General features: G+C 40.2%; 1 protein-coding gene and 1 long non-coding RNA gene across 4 annotated transcripts in view; both read left to right on the forward strand.

The window, feature by feature from the left end:
* Window positions 1–8656, forward strand: part of LOC149920264 (uncharacterized) — a 58902-nt gene extending 50246 nt beyond the window's left edge. For all 3 annotated transcript variants that reach the window (XR_016463365.1, XR_016463364.1, XR_016463366.1), the window contains exon 3: window positions 1–8656. This exon is cut by the window's left edge. This is a non-coding gene — a long non-coding RNA (uncharacterized LOC149920264).
* Window positions 1–16403, forward strand: part of MICU2 (mitochondrial calcium uptake 2) — a 133825-nt gene that overhangs the window by 50580 nt on the left and 66842 nt on the right. The window lies entirely within an intron of this gene.

The following is a 16403-nucleotide window of genomic DNA, read 5'->3' on the forward strand; positions in this document are numbered from 1 at the left end:
GCGTGTTAAGGTTATGGAAGGTGATACAGGAAAGGTGATATTGTCCTTTCTCTGTATGAGATCAAAAATGGGAATAATTTCAAAAGTGGAGCAACCGAGTAGAAATGAACAACTTAGAACTTCACAGAGTGGTGAGCATCTGGAGTAGATTATTTCAGGAAAACTGTTGGTATACAGAATTTACGTATGTTCTGTGGACTTGGTAAAGAGAATTAAAAAGAGTGGCAGTGATAAGACTGCGGTTGAGACAGACATGTCTTTTCATCCTCTCTTACAATGACTTTGGATGACCAGGGTTTTTAGAGTGATTGTAGCTTTTAAAGGGGATACATCGATGTGAGACTACTCTTTCTATCTTTGAATTATGCCTCTGCATCTGCTGAAACTGTATTTAAACACACTGGGATGCACCTGAATTTTTTGTGCTGTGTATTAAGAATAACGTGCTCATTCTCCCCAAGCGTTTTTATGTTTCAAAGCCCTGCAACCAGAAGCTAAGGCTGGCTGCTTAGTGCCTCTGTGATGCCATGTCAGGATAATGATGCACAGTGTGCCAAAGGTCTGGAGATTTGTTCTAGACTCTGTAATCCAGAGCATCTGCCGCTTTGTCAAGTTGGGTTCTTCCATTAAAAAATCTAGGAGGGAAAAACCCATGGATATTAAAGAATATGGCATACAGAGTATATGTAGGTGGTAAAATCCTAGCTAAGATGAGAAAATATTCTAAAGCAATTGAACTATTTTACGTAAGAAAACTTTTTTAAAGATTAAGCACTTGGTTTAGTGAAGACTTAGCTCTCTTTTCTTGATGCTTACATGCAGCAGTAAAGCAGCATGTGAATAATTCAAGGGATAACTCCATACACTTTAGTTCTGTAGAAGAAATTACTTTGAGTTTAACTTAGCTGTCTCTATCACTGGATCTACAACAAACCCAGAGGGTGATTGGGCTGTCGTTGGAGAAGGGAGCTTGTCCAACGTGGTGTAAATCATTAGCTCTTCCTGGGAACCTTGCCCATTTTGGTACCCAGCTTTATGAATTTTGGAGCTGTTGCCTTGTTTTCACCTGTCTGTAGTGGCGAGGAACGTTCTCCCACAATCTCTATGTTCAATATGCTGGCTTATTTCTCTTGGAAAACTTCTGTGGAGGTACACACCAGAACTCCACGCTGAATGTTTGATGTTGCAATTCTTCTCTTCAGGCGGTTAGTCTTGAAACCAAGATACAGAGCCTCCGAAGCTGATGTCAAAATTTCATATACATTATATATAGATTATCAAGGGAGTGGAAGAGCTTAGAAGGGGAGTTACTGAACCCAGGAGCTCTATAGACAGCAAAATGAAGCCAGTGTGCATGGCTGTTGTGTTTCTTCTCGTAAGCAGTGAAGCACTGGCACAGGTTGCCCAGAGAGGTTGTGGATGCCCCCTGCCTGGAAGTATTCAAGGCCAGGCTGGATGGGATTTTAAGCAACCTGGTCTAGGGGGAAGTGGGGGGTGGAAATAGATGATCTTAAAGGTCCCTTCCAATCCAAACCATTCTATGATTCTGTGATTAATTCCTGCATGACAGTAGAGTGCAAGTGTCAGCTGGTATTCAGCCGGCCACGTGCATGCCTTCAAAGAGATTTCACGGGGCCAGGAGCTGCTTCATCTCTGAGTAGAGCCGTGCTGCGCTGTGCCTACTCACACAGGATGGAGGGCACAGGCATTGCAAGGTGGCTCATTGTTTTTTTCAGAAATAACCCAAAGGTATTGCTCTTCTGCACTTAATGCTGACAGAGATTTCATATGTATCATGAAATGTTCTTTGTGCAGTTGTCATCTGTATCATAAGGTGTTGATCTTGCAGGTAAAAACTCAATTTGACTCTTAAAGTGTTTTGTTTTCCAGTGCTCATCCTCTGTACTGTCAAAAATCTACTTCTAGTCATTTGCTCAGGAACTGCCAGCAGATGGATTTGTTGGTAGGAAAAACTTTGTGCTACATATTAAAACAGTGGTGGCAACCAGATTGTGTTTACAGGAACTTCATTCTAGAATTTAGGATAAGGTTAATAAAAACCAAATTCCAATTGTGTTATTTCCACTAATCCTTTAAACTATCAGCTTTTTGTAAAGGATCTCTAAATGCAGATGTAATCCATTTAAAGCAAGTCATTACAGACTCTGTGACTTGCCAGAAGCCGTGTAAAAGCAGTGCTACCTTTTCTTAATCAGTCGGTGTCTGCAGCAGTGTGTGTGATGGGAGGCACACGGAGCATGGGCTGGGAGCAAACCATCTGCAAGTGCTTCTGCAGGAGGCTCCATAAAGAGCAAACTGACTTAATGGAGCTAAAAGCTGGAAACTTAAACAGTAAATTCAAGCAATAAGGGAGATGGAGCAAAGAGACCTATCTCCTCTGCCTCCCTTGTCCTCCCAAATGAGCCCTTGTTTTCAGCCGGATGTTTTTCAAAGCCTTGCAATACACTGGTGTTATGGTAGAGATACACAGTGCTCTATTCATCTGTATTTAATGCCCTTAAATACCGTACTGAGCAACCTGGTCCTTACATCGCCTTGGAGTCGGTGAAAAGAAGTACTCTGCTGTGGATTTCTACCATTTGGATACCGAAATGGATTCTGTTATTGCTGTGACTGTAGAACCACCAGCCCCCAATTACCATATCACTTCAGGAATGACTCTAAACCAAAGATGCCTTTTAACATGTTAATCTTTAATATTTAAATACAAGAAAACCTGCTTTTCAACTGCATTGCTTTTGACCCACTTCTGAAAATAAGGTCACTTGACATTGTTTCCAAGAGCTCAAGAAGAGTAGCACATACAGTTATTAGATATGGATCTGAAAAGCTTCAGATGTTACCTTAAGAACAGTTCTGCGATCATTAAAATGCTCGAGCTTTATCTGTGAGATCAACAAAGTGTGAGAAAGTAGATCAGTTTTGAGTACAACCATGTATCGTTTAGTTGGAAATGTGCAGCTGCAGTTTTGAAGAAAACAAAATATATAGCAGGCACAATGCTTTTATTCAGCTCAAAGTGAAAGCATTTTTTTCCAGCTATCAATTTACAGCTTAAGATAATGGATTTTGGCAGTGTGCAGAGCTGTTAAGTAATGTTTATTAAAATGGATAAGAAAGGACTTAAGAGGTGGTCTGTAAAAGGGAATTTTTAAAGGACTGGTTAGTGGGATAAAGAAATGGCATTTTCTCCTAGAATTGAAGTTTTATATCCCTGGACAGATCATTAATGAAAAAGATTGTGGTGATATCATCTTGTTATTTAGTAGTTTGTGAAATGATATGGAAACTGTACCTACAGAGGCTTTTTTTTTTTTTTTTTACCTCTACTATGAGGCTGAAAAACTTGTGCGTGTTAAATGCCTATCCTGGAGAGAGAAATAATCAGCTGCATTTAAGTTTCCCTTAGTCACAGCACTAGCTTATAATTTGAATTAAAGTGAACATTCCCAGGGTCTATTATTCATTGTGCAGCTCTACACAATAGGCAATAGTTGTGTGAAACTCTGTGCCAAAAGTCATTAAAGTCGCTAGAAGTTTGCATGGACTCAAGGAGATGTTGGGTAAGTGCCAGAAGGTGATATAACTGAGGGCTGTGAAATGAAAAGAAACTACATCCAGCTCAGGATGTCCCAGAGCTCAAAATAGATTTAATACTGAAGGAATATTTTTATTCCTTTCTAAGCATTTGCTTATGGCCAGTGCTCGAATGAATGCAGACGTGCTGCTGGGGCTGAAGCACAGCATCATGCTCGTTCAGGTGCTCTTACCCTGTGGTCCCAACCCACGGGGATGAAATGGGCCTCAGCTCTGAGCTTGTGCTGTCAGTCCTCCATCCTTCTGGTATCATCTCTGCCCATGTTCAGTCATATATCTAAATGTTTTTAAAATACTTTTGAGACAGAACTAGAGGCATGAGCTAAGTCTTACTGGGTAGGTGTGCATTTATTTGCTTTTTTTAATGGAAGTGTTTTTCAAACCCGTGCATCTGCTGGCAGGTCACAAAGCTGAAATATCTGAGCTGGCAAGTCAGGGCTCTGCAGGGCTGGGGCAAAGGTGTGCCAAGGCACTTCTCTTGCAGTGAGAAGGACACCAGTATAACTACTTCAGATAAGTATTTTTTAATAAGCTTTAATGTCATAAGTATCCTCCAAACATTTCCCCATTAAGAAGAAGATTAAATATTACTGAGTTTACAAACTGACTTTTATTTGGGCTGGCTGTTTTCACTGTTTTTCATGGCCAATAAAAATACTAAAGCATAATGACAGTGTTGTGTTGATGTGGCACTGTGTCTGTTTGCAGTAAGGAGCACCCTGAGGCCCTCTTCTCCCCTGCAGATGTTCCCCGAAGGTCCTCAGCCCAAAAGCAGATGGTAGCAAAGAGAACTGGAGCTCGGCTGAGTGCATGCACAATGCAATGGAGACCTCAGCAATCTGCATTTCTCTTTCACTGCCATTTAAATTGAACAGGGTTTTTTAGTAAGCTCATTAATACCAACCTTGTAATTGGTTTCTCCTCATCTCACTACTGACATCAGAGCTCTTTTATTAATTTTTTGTTCCCCAGAACCATTTTCAAGTTTGGCAGTTGCAGGGGAAATAGCATCTCTCTATTCATGGCAAAAACGGGCATTTCCACAGTTAATAAGCAGGAGTCAGATGGGTGGGAGTGGGGTGGGCAGGACACAACTAAATACATTTGTCTCTTTTTCCTTGTGTGTTGCAAGTTACATACTGATTGCATTGTTGCATTTTAGTGTTTTATGAAAGGAATGGACTTAATACTTCAGATGCTATAGATAAATAGATAATATCCCTATTTTTTTAAATCAAGCAAATTCTACGTTTTTATGATTATGTTCTTTATGGTGGGTTCAACCAGCCCATTCATTGCTCTTAAGCTGTACTCGGCCCTTTCTCTGTGTGTCATCCTGAAATTTTATGGCAAATAGTGAATTAGCACATGAACTTTCCCATAGAGGTGGTGAATGCCCCATCGCTGGGGACACTCAAGGTCAGGCTGGATGGGGCTCTGAGCACCTGATGGAGGTGTCCCTGTTCATGGCAGGGGAGTTGGGCCAGATGGCCTTTAATGGTCCCTTCCAGCTCAAATGATTCTAATATGATTCTGTGATGATGGAATTGATTCTCACAGAAAAATTGTTCTGGAGAATTTCAGCAGCCTTAAATTAGAAAATGTGTTTAGCGTGGTGAAGTCTTCATTGTTTGTGTGAGTTATTTCTAAAGCCTGTTTTATAAGACTTGAACAAATCAGTGAAAGATGAAATCTGTTCTCTTGATGTATGCTGCAATAAGCATCAGTACAGCTCCAGGATGGGTCTGTTTTCCACGGCTGATCATCGGCTAGAAATCCAGTCATCAATCTGTGCTTTCAAATTGTAATGCTGGATGGTGAATATTCTCAAGCAGAGGAGGGAAAGACCAACTTGCATTATTTTTAGTCAGCACTGTAAACATTTACAAATAGGCCATCAAAAAATGTGGGCATGATGGAGGTTTCAGGATTTCCGAGAGGTTGTTTGAAAAAAGGTTGGACAAATACAGCATTAATTTGACTTAATCTCTGCAATCTGGTTTTTATGCAATTTTTCCTTCTTGAATTAAATGATGTGTTCAAACTATTTCACAAATGAAACCTGAGATAGCGATAACCTTAACAATTCTGAAGAGGAGGAGAAGGGAGAATTGCATCAGATTGAGTTCTGGACCTCCCAAAGACAAGAAGTGTTTGTAAAAACAGCCCAGGTTGCTTCCAAGAAGGTGACAGTTGTGATAAATGAACCAAAGAGGTCTTGAAGAAGAAAACCAGCAGGTTCTGGTTGACCTGCTGCAGTGCACTGCTGCTGCAGAAAGCACTTCAAGGTGCAACCAGGATGGCTGAAAACAACTTTACCTCTGCTACAGGGGATGTCACACAGAAGCAAATGACTCAGTGGCTACAGAGATTGGCGTTTTTTTTGGTGTTTTTTTTTGTAGTTTGGGGTTTTGTTTGTTTTTTTGGTAGATCGGGGTGCTGTAGAGGAGAAAGTAACACTTTGCTGTGACCTCGCTGATGCGCTAATGGTGCAGCAGTGATGGGCTTTGAAGGGAGGATTAAGTAATGCACACCCGAGCTTTCATCATGGAAGGGAAGTTCAAATCAGAGGTTGGAATTTATAAACAGTAGTAAAAAATGGTGGGTTCACAGCTCTGTGGTAATCAGGAATGCAGCAGGTTTATGCTGTGTAATGGCACCAATAGAAATATCTATTTGTTATGTTATTACAGTATTTCATCCTGAATTTATTTCAACTTTCAGGATAACCGTGATTGAAACTACTCAGTGGAAGGTGGATCTCACATTTCTCTAATGTAAATCTAATATCATGAGCAGCCATGTCCTTGATGCCAGTTCTGAGACAGTGAGACATCCTGTCTTTGCAAATGAAATGTATCTATAAATGTAAAGAATTCAGTGAATGCAGGATTTTGTTACCTCCTTTCGGTGCCCTTAACGTCGTCACCTGTTCTGGTTTTTTATGCAGGATTTTTTTTGCTAGGAGCTGCCAGAATCTGATTGTAAAAGTTCTGACCTACACAGCAATCTGCTGAGTTCCTTCTTATCAGCTTGGAGTATGGTGCATTCTGTATTCTACTCAGGACTTGAAATACTGCACAATTTTTTTGAAATCCTTTGAGACAGTAATGCTTGCTTACTTTAATAAATATGTCAACTTGAATGAACGGAATTAGAGATTTCTGAGTAACATCACTTTTTTGAGTCTTTTGACTTAGAACACTGAGAAAATAGAAGATAGTGTTGATGAAAATTGCTAATTGAAGAGAGGCGGTGGCAGAACTGTGGGTTTCTCCAGTGCCTCTCTGTAGCCATTCTTTCTGTGTGCTATCTCTGTGTCAGATAAAATGTTTTAGAAGAAAAATTCTGCATAGGTAGAAAGTTTAAAAAAATAAGCGAGACTAGAAAAAATAAGTGCAGTCATTGGAAAATACAGTGTGTTTTGAGCCATGCGAGTTTTACACATGGCATTGTTACAAGTTCATTCACTCCTCCAGAAAACAAATGATTTGTTTAGAAGTGAAGTCAGCAGCTTTATGGAGAAATAAATATAACTTTACAACTTAATTACAGTATAAACATTTCTTGTGGCCACAGTGCCTTTGTTGTTATGGCTGTATTAATCTTGGAGGACACGCGGATGTTGGTTTTGGGTCCCTCCTGGTACCTGCTGGGACCCCCAAGCACAAGGCTGACCCATGCGGCGTGGTGATGGCCATTTGTCATGGATGTGGCCAAACCTCTACTAAAAAGTGGAAAGAAAGGGAGGAAGAAAGGAAGGAAAGCTCTGAAGGAATTCTCTTTTCTTTCTCTGCACGTTGTTATTCTCTAATTAATTTACCACAATGGAAGTTTTATCTAATAGTGTTAGTTTGCTGTATGCAAAAGGGAAGAGTTTCACACTTCACAGATGCTGCTTAATGCTTCAAGAGGTTTGGTAAGTCTTTTCTATGGCAACCTAATCCATTAGCTCCCCATCATTTATGCCACCTTTTTAAGTACCAGACTCTCTGAGAACTGAGGAATCATCTTCATACAACATAGGTAAAAATGGGGGTTAAAAAATGCAAGACTTCTTTTTATAGAGTGCATAGTGACAGATTCAGTTAAGTATTTATTCAGTTTTCATTTTGATTGCTTATGCAGAAGAACCCAGAGCATACCTTGCTTTGTGTGTTTTCTTAATTCACATACTTCTTTTTGCCATTTGCACGTCTGTCTTGGAAAATGTCATTATAAAATGGCTGGAGAAAAGCCTGGATTCCCCCTTCCCCCAAGGAAATTTTCGAGTTTTTGAGGGAGCATTAATGTGATTAGCATTGTAATGGTCACATTATCACAGAAGGAAATTCTGACTCGTTCCCAGCACTGTATTCCTGTGTTTCCAGCAATCTGTCTCATGTAGGATTCCCAAATACGCGTTCTTAGGGGAATGTTTTTGGAGTATTGGCAATTAGTTGGGCTTTTCTTTATTTTAGACCGTGCTTTATGCAATTTTTTTTATCTCACAGTATGTATAGTAAGAGTTCCTGCAATTGCATGGCCTTCCCTATTTTGTTTTTTTTTAAAAAAAGAACAAAATCAAAACCTACTGCAAAATTTTAATACCTTGACTGCTAGATGTTTTTTAAGCCTCTTTATTGTGCCCAGACATCATAGCAATGCACAAGTGGTATCTATGTTGGCATGATGTACAGGAACTTGTGGTACTGTTAGTGCACATGTGGAATAACAGGAGCCTTCAAGCTCCAACCTGCAAGTCTTATGGCTGAGGAGTTCTGTCTCTCTATGAGGAACAAACCTATTGCTTCTGTCTCAGAGTTGAGCACCAGCTCACAGAGCTTTCTTCCAGGATTCACTGTGTTTTTGAACTGAATTTTCTTTAGATCTCAACCATCAAAAAGGGATACCCTGAAATTTGAGTAGATTCATAAAGAACAAGAAGATCTTTAAAAGTAATTGCGGGTTTACTAAGTAGAAATGCTCATTTACAGAGATCAAAAAATGGCTAGCTTAAATGATGCTTGCTTAACATTGTCATCTTTTTGTTGTTGTTGTTGTTGTTGTTGTTGTTATTATTATTATTATTATTATTATTGAGAGCATGATGTGAGCTTTTTTAAACATTACATAAGCATCCTGGTTTGAAATGCATTTAATCCTCTATGTGGAAACCTGTCTCTTAGTCCAGGAAGGTAAAATCACAGGATATTTCTGCTTTGTGTGGACCCAGTGCTGGGATGGACATCCCCTGGCAGAGTGAATCCAGAGCACTCAGGTTAAAAATTGGCTGGTTGCAGTCTCTGTCTTTCAGTGAGTAATGACATCTGGCAGGCAGCATGCTGTGGTGAGACTGTTCTCCATGTGGTTTTCTGGAAGGCACTGCTTTTTCAGCCACTGTTTAAAACATTTGTGAGGTGCAAACATGCGAACAATAGTGCTTACAAAAAGATTAGTATTCTGGAAAGTGTTTTGGAATTATGCAAACTGCAGTCGTTTCTGATGACAGGGAGGCAGTCCGTGCCCAGTGTTTCTCCAGGAGTGCACACACTGGCCTCAACACACCATGGCAGGGTGCTGCCTTTATGCATACATAGACGTGTACATATTTAATTATGAACGTATTTAACATATATATTTAACAGCCATTCAATGTTAACACAATACATTCATTTAGCTACAATACTATCTTATTATTATTCATTTAGTTACAATATTATCTTATTATAAGATATACTTATTATATATACTAAGATATATATATAAGATATACTAAGATATACCTTATTAATATCTTATTAATTTTTATTTTTTTTTTAACTGAAATTCTGGACTATCTGCTTGCATACTACTGTGTCATATCTAACTCCCTTACCCTCAGATTTTCATCCCCTTAGTTGTCTTTTGAACCTGTACTGGTTATTTCTCCTATTGGAAAGTCTCCTCTTTTTCTCATCTTCTCCCGTTCTTGCTTTTGGGGATGCACTCTCTTCCATCAGTCTACCATTCATTCCATGAGCAGTTTGTTTTCTCTTGTAAGTTCCTATTTATTTGCAGCATTTCCAGGATTCATAAGTTTCCCATTTCAGAACAAAAAATTTGTCTATCAGTGATCTACTCTTAAAGCTATTAACCATTTTTTCCAGTATGTACAGTTGTTACAGAATCAAGCACTGTGACAGCAAAAAGCTCTGAAAGCTATAAAGTATCATGTAAAAATATATCACCTTGCAGTTGTCATGAGTTGGACCACAACTGTACCCACAACTTGGGAATGGTAGTTCGGATCAGAATTACATAGTGCCGAAGTGAAGGGCATGCAGTTAAGCTGATGTTAAACTGTGATGTAATAAATGGGTTCTCTCTTAATACAGTTCAGAACAGATCAGATAGAGCTACTTTCTGCCTTTCCAAACAAAGGGAAAAGCAATCCAAGAGGGGCATGTGTTATCTTCTACAGTGCAAACACACATATAAGGCAAAATTCTATCGACTTGAGAAACCTTAAAAATCTATATGCCCAGCATAAGCAGACAGTTCTGCATGTCTCCTGGTGCTCTGTGCAAACAGGATGCTCAGGGAGGTGGTGCAGTCATCATCCCTGGAGGTGTTCAGGAAGTGTGGAGGTATGGCACTGAGGGATGTGGTTAGTAGGCATGGTGGGGATGGGCTGATGGTTGCACTAAATGATCTTCGTGATCTTTTACGACCTTTCTGATTCTATGATTCTACAACTCTGTGATTAAGTCCTTGTAGACTGGCATGCTCAGCAGCATCCCAGCCACAGAGGTGGAACTGGTAAGTGGTGCAGTGTGATAACTTGCAAGTTAAGGTGTAAATATATGATTTGTTAAATGTGTTGGTTCTCTGTCTTTTTAAAGCTGTGGACCTTTATCTGCCTTTGTTATGTTCTGAAGGTGGAAATGTGTTAGTTTCTGACTTCTTTTGAAGTTTACTTAAAAAACGAGCTCTGCTAGAAATGAGAGTTCTACAACTGAATTGTGAAATTTAAAAACTTGTCAAACTGAGGCTGTTTTCTGTATTATCCTTATATCCAGTTTTATTCTGCTTCTGTTCTAGTAACAGAGGAATACCTGCTGTGTGTACACCAGCTTGGTCTAAACATGAAGAGTGGGAGAGAAATATTCAAGCAACAATGTCAAGGTTTTAGGTGCAAGCAAACTGTTTACTTGCTCCTTCAAACTTTGCTGCCCCTAGCCAGCATGGCACAGGGCAGCTATTTGAAAGAAAGAAGTTGTTATTGCCAAGAAAGAGATGCAGCTACTTTTGGAATATTTATATTGAGCAGTGCTGCTCCATCCTCATCTACGAGTTGCACTAGCCAGTTCTTTTAGCCTGTTTCTGTCTCATGAGTGATTCCTGATAATTTAGAGGTCTTAGTATTATTAGAGTTTCATTTTGCTAAGCAGTCATACTTAGAAATTTTTTCAAACACCCATCATAGACTCATAGAATATCCCAAGTTGGAAAGGACCCATAAAGATCATTGAGTCCACGCTCCACAAGGGACCACCCAAAAATTAGACCTTATGTCTGAGAGCGTTGTCCAGACACTTCTAGATCTCTGGCAGCCTGGGGCTGTAATCACTGCTCTGGACAGTCTGTTCTGGTACACAGCCATGGCTCAATGAAGAATCTGTGTAAGCTAAAGCATATCAGTGATACTGACAGTGAGGTTGAGTTCACCCTCAGCAAGTTTGCTGATGACACCAATCTGTGGGGTACAGTTGACACCCCAGGGGAACAGGATGCCATCCCAAGGGATCTAGACAGGCTTAAGCATTTGGCCTGGGTGAACCTCATGAGGTTCAACAAATCCAAGTGCAAGGTCTTGCACCTGGGTTGAGGCAACCCTCACTACCAATACAAGCTGGGGGATTAAAGAGCTGAGTGCAGACCTGGGGGTAATGGTGGATGGGAAGCTGGACATGAGTAGCAATGTGCCCTCACAGCCAAGAGAGCCAACTGTATCCTGGGCTGCATCCAAAGCAGTGTGGCCTGCAGGGCAAGGGAGTGATCCTGCCCCTCTGCTCTGCACTGGTGCTCTGCACTGATTCATCCAGATGTGGAGTCCTCAGTACAGGAGACACATGGAGCTGTTGGAGCACATCCAGAGGAGGGCCACAAAGACGATCCATGAAATGGAACACCTCTCCTACAAGGGCAGGCTGAGGGAGCTGGGGCTGTTCTGCCTGGAGAAGAGAAGGCTGCGAGGTAACCTGACAGCGGCTTTTCAGTATCTAAAGGGGAGCTACAGGAAAAAAGGGGACAGACTTCAGCAGGGTCTGTGGTGAAAGAAATAGGAGAAATGGTTTTAAGCTACTCTTCAAGAGGGTATATTTCATATGGATATAAGGAAAAAGTCTTTTACAGTGAGGGTGATGAGGCATTGGAACAGGTTGCCCAGAAATGTGGTTGAAGCCCTGTCCCTGGAGACTTTTAAGGTGAGGCTGGATCAGGCCCTGGGCAACCTGATCGATCTGCGGATGTCCCTGTTGATTGCAGGGAAGATGGACAAGATGACCTTTAAAGGACCCTTCCAACACAGGATTCTAGGATTCTATGAACTTGGATGTCACTGTGATCATTCTTCTGGACTATGATCAGACCCTCCTTCTCCAAAGCATAAATTCTGTATGCTCCAAATAAGTGCTTGTTTTCTCTTCTTCCCTGGTTTATTTTATGTCCAGATTTTTTTCTAACAGGTAAAAAAATGGAGTGTTGAAAAATCTTCAACAGATTAAATCATTTCATGAGACCATTTTGCTTTTCTTTCATCTTTACCTCAATATTGTTTTTGGTAAGTCGTGCATTTGGTTGAGATTCTGCATAATAAGTGGCTCACATTCTATATTGTGAAAGCACTGGGTTTTTTTTTCAAATATATATACAAGCTTTCTTCAATATTAAAGTCCTGAGCTTTCTGTAAGTCACGTATTTGCATCAAATGGATGTCTTGTCGAGACCCTTTTTTTCTCTAAATCATTGCATCACATGAAACTTTTAAACTTTGAGTTCCAAGCTTTATCCTCCGTGCATTCATCGTGCATGCTAGGTATGCTAACATGTGCAGCAGGGTCTGAGGTTAAGTTACATTTTCTGTTATTTTGATCATTTCAAATTGGATTGAGTTGAAATCGATATACAGTAATGACACAAGTTAACTGCAAAGTTACAGAAATTTGATATTGAGTTGCTAAATCCATTTGTAGATCTATTATGAATTAATGGAAACAAACCTAAGGCTGCCAGAGAGCCTGCTGGCACCAACTGGATTTTAATTACATCCTACACATTGGTTTGGTTGTCCCTACAGCAGACAAAATGAGTGATGAGTGGCACAAATTATCTCTTCCAGATTGATCCTCTTTTCAGATGAGAAGAAAAAATGTTTTGTAACTTCTGTTTCCCTCTATGGGAAAGGAAATGTGGAAGAGGTGTGCAAGTGGCAGAGGAGAGAAGGTGAAAGGATATGGTTGCAAAATAAAAAAATTATTTGGAAGGGATATGGAAAGGAATTCAGAAAGGAAAGGAACTGGATAATGTAGTGTATTATATATACAGAAAAAAAAAAAAAAGAATATATTTGCAAATTGTTTTACATTTTAAGAAGGGATATGTATATAGGCTTATTTTAGGTCATTTCTAGACATACTCAGCTGCAAATATTTGAGATGGTACACATTTTGGAAGGATGCAGAATTTGCTTAGCAGCATTATTGGTAAAATTATGTTGGTAAGAGTAATCAAGATTTTATTTATGTAACCCTTTATGTTTATTAAATGTATTATTTAGAAAGAAAACAGTTGAGCAATGATTGAAGTTTATATAAGGTTTTCACTCAACTGAAGCATGCTATGTTCCATACCAAGAAAGATCAAAGCCAAAAACTGAACACCATGCATTCTTTATTAGCCTGCTAACTTAAGAGACTGACGCACAAATTAATTACACAAATTTGAAAATTAATTTTAAGAAATAAGGGTACTGCTCTTAGGCATTACTCAGCACAAGATGCCAAGGAGGCCGTGGAGTTCAATAATGCCCACAGATGCCAGCAGCTGACTGCCATGCCTACTGCAGAGGAAAACGCTTGCATTCTTGTAGAGTCCTTTTCAGGTCATTCAATTCTAATTTAGCATCCGCTATCCTAGCTTTGCCATTTACATTCTCAAATTAATGCTGGGGGTTTGACATAAAACCACAAAGGGGACTGAATTCCAAGTTAAAGCTGAAACTTCAGTCCTAATGCTTTTGGCTGTGCTTCGGTGCTACGGAGCATGTGGTGCATGGGAACACCCACGGCTGGGTGCCCTTGCTATATCTGCACACAATAGACCAAGTTAAGGATGGAATTTCAGCCTGAGCCTTAACATTAGTGCAGCATAGTTTTTCTGGTGGTTAATTTCTTCTTACACAGCACTGTTAAAGACAAAAATAAGCCTAAGTCAATCACAAAGTCATTTTCAATTATGCTTATAAGAGTCTTTTGCAAATAATGACAACAGATTATTCTCACCCATTGCATCGGAGAAAATGTGCATTTTGGTATCCTCGCTGCCTTGAGTTTGCCTTGTTGGAAACCGCTGAGGTGTTTGATTACAGATACTTTAATATCTGAAGTCCAGTTTTAAATGCATAATTGATTCCCACTGTATACCCATCTTTGCTTGAAACTCTGTTTGTAGACTAGAATTAAAAAGAAGAACACAGCCTTTTGCCACGTACATGCATTTTTTATTAGCAAAATGAATGCTTTGTCAGTGTTTTAGAAATATCAGCAATGTCAAATCATTTTTATCTGAAGGACTCATTGAATGACTCAGGAAAAAGTACCTGGAAATTTTTCAGGACTTAATTGAAGTGGGAAGGATACAGAATTGTTGAGAGAGAACTCACTCCCCTCTGCATGTTTTAAGTGGGTGCTTCAAAAGAACATCAATCTTAAAATTAAGTGATTGAATCAGCCTTTTCTTCAAAACGTAATTTAAATTCAGTCTTTGATCAGATATTTGGAATATTGATTAGAATAGTAACACAGCCATTTATCCCCTTGTGAGAAGAGAGGGATGCTTCTAATCTTTTTATTAAAAAAACTCAAAACTTTCTACTTCTTCCCACGTATTTTCATCTTTTGCATCTTGCACATTGGGCATCTTTGTTTGCAAATATGGAAGAGACACGTAGTGGTGAAGAGAAAAACATTGATGGAGGGGTATTTCCAGCTTTACAAGAGTATGTAAGATGCTATTTCAAACTTGACTATATTTTGCATTTAGCCACACAACGTGTCTTGCACCTGCTTTGCAAAACCTGAGCTGCCTGCTTTCTGACACTTTGCTTTCGCCCAGGACTAGGGGCTGTCTGAAGCCACAGCTTAAGGAATTACTTGATGGCTGGTAGTCCAGAAACAGCTAACACCGTGTGGTGGAAAGAAGCTGTGTAGTTAAAGCAGAGTTTCGTAATTAAGTCCCTGAACACCTTCTGAAATTACTTTTTTGGTTTGGAGAGTAGTCATAGTAAACAGGCAGTTATGCTCATACAGTTCATTTAGGTTATGGGAGTTTTGTACCTCTGCACTGCGCTCCATGGCCTGCAGTTGGAAGTACTTCTGCCTCAGCTGCCACGCCAGGCATGGGCTAGCTGCACTGTTCCATCTTGCTGTGTGGGTTCACAGCATCATAGAACATCCCGAGTTGGGAGGGACCCACAGGAGTCATTAAATCCAACCCCGGCTCCACACAGCGCCACCCAAATCAAACCCTGTGTCTGAGAGGCCGTCCAAATGCTCCCTGTCCAAACAGCCCTGTGCAGGCTGTTCCATGCCCAGCGCCCTGTGGTGCAGACCCTTTCCCTCACCCCCAGCTGCCCTCCCCTGCCGCAGCTCCATGCCGTTCCCTCGGGCCCTGTCGCTGTCACACAGAGCAGAGCTCAGTGCTGCCCTCCGCTCCCTGTGAGGAGCTGCAGCCGCCATCAGGCCTCCCCTCAGCTCCTCCACTCTGGGCTGAGCACATCATGGGCCTCAGCTGCTCCTTACATACCTTTCTGTCCTGACCCTTCACATCTTTGTTGCCCTCTTTTGGAGTCTCTCTAGTAGTTTTATGTCCTGAAATGAAATAAGCTAGCTTGGAAGAGAAGCAGCAGCTATGTGTGGTGGCAAGTCGAATCCATTGCAGCCCTCACAACCATCTGCACTGTCCTGAAACCCAAGGTGATTCCTCGTATGTGTCAGCCATTTGCAACCCATGTAGCTGAGCACAGGGCGTGGACTTGACAGTACTGGAGTGTTTGCTAGGTCCCTTAATCAGCTAGATGCTTTTGGAAGAGATCAAAGAAGTCATTTTGTTAAGCAGAGATCCACTATGAGAAGTCCTCTGTACCCACACAAGCACTAAGTGTTAACAATGGAGAAGAAACTGAAGTCATGCTGTTTCATCACAGTGGAATTGTAGCAGAAATAATAAATACACATACTGATGTGCATTGGCATTTACATGTGGTTGGTTTCATTGAAATTGCTGGATTTAATGCAGTAGTATTTATATGTCTCTATTCTTGAAATGAAATTTTGTTGTACAAAATGTCTGATTACATTTAAAAAGAAAAAAAAAAAAAGCAAACGTGATTTTGATCCTAAAATAATTCTAAAATGAAAGTAACAGTGATGTTTGCTTTTTAATCTAACAGAAACCATAACTGCAGATTGTAAAGGCGTTTGTTTTGTCAGCTTCCTCATGTTTCACATAATCCATCTTTCATTATAAAAATAAAGTAATTTTAA

This window comes from Phasianus colchicus, chromosome 1 (assembly GCF_987193195.1).
Source record: "Phasianus colchicus chromosome 1, bPhaCol1.hap1.1, whole genome shotgun sequence".
NCBI classification, from domain to species: Eukaryota; Metazoa; Chordata; class Aves; order Galliformes; family Phasianidae; genus Phasianus; species Phasianus colchicus.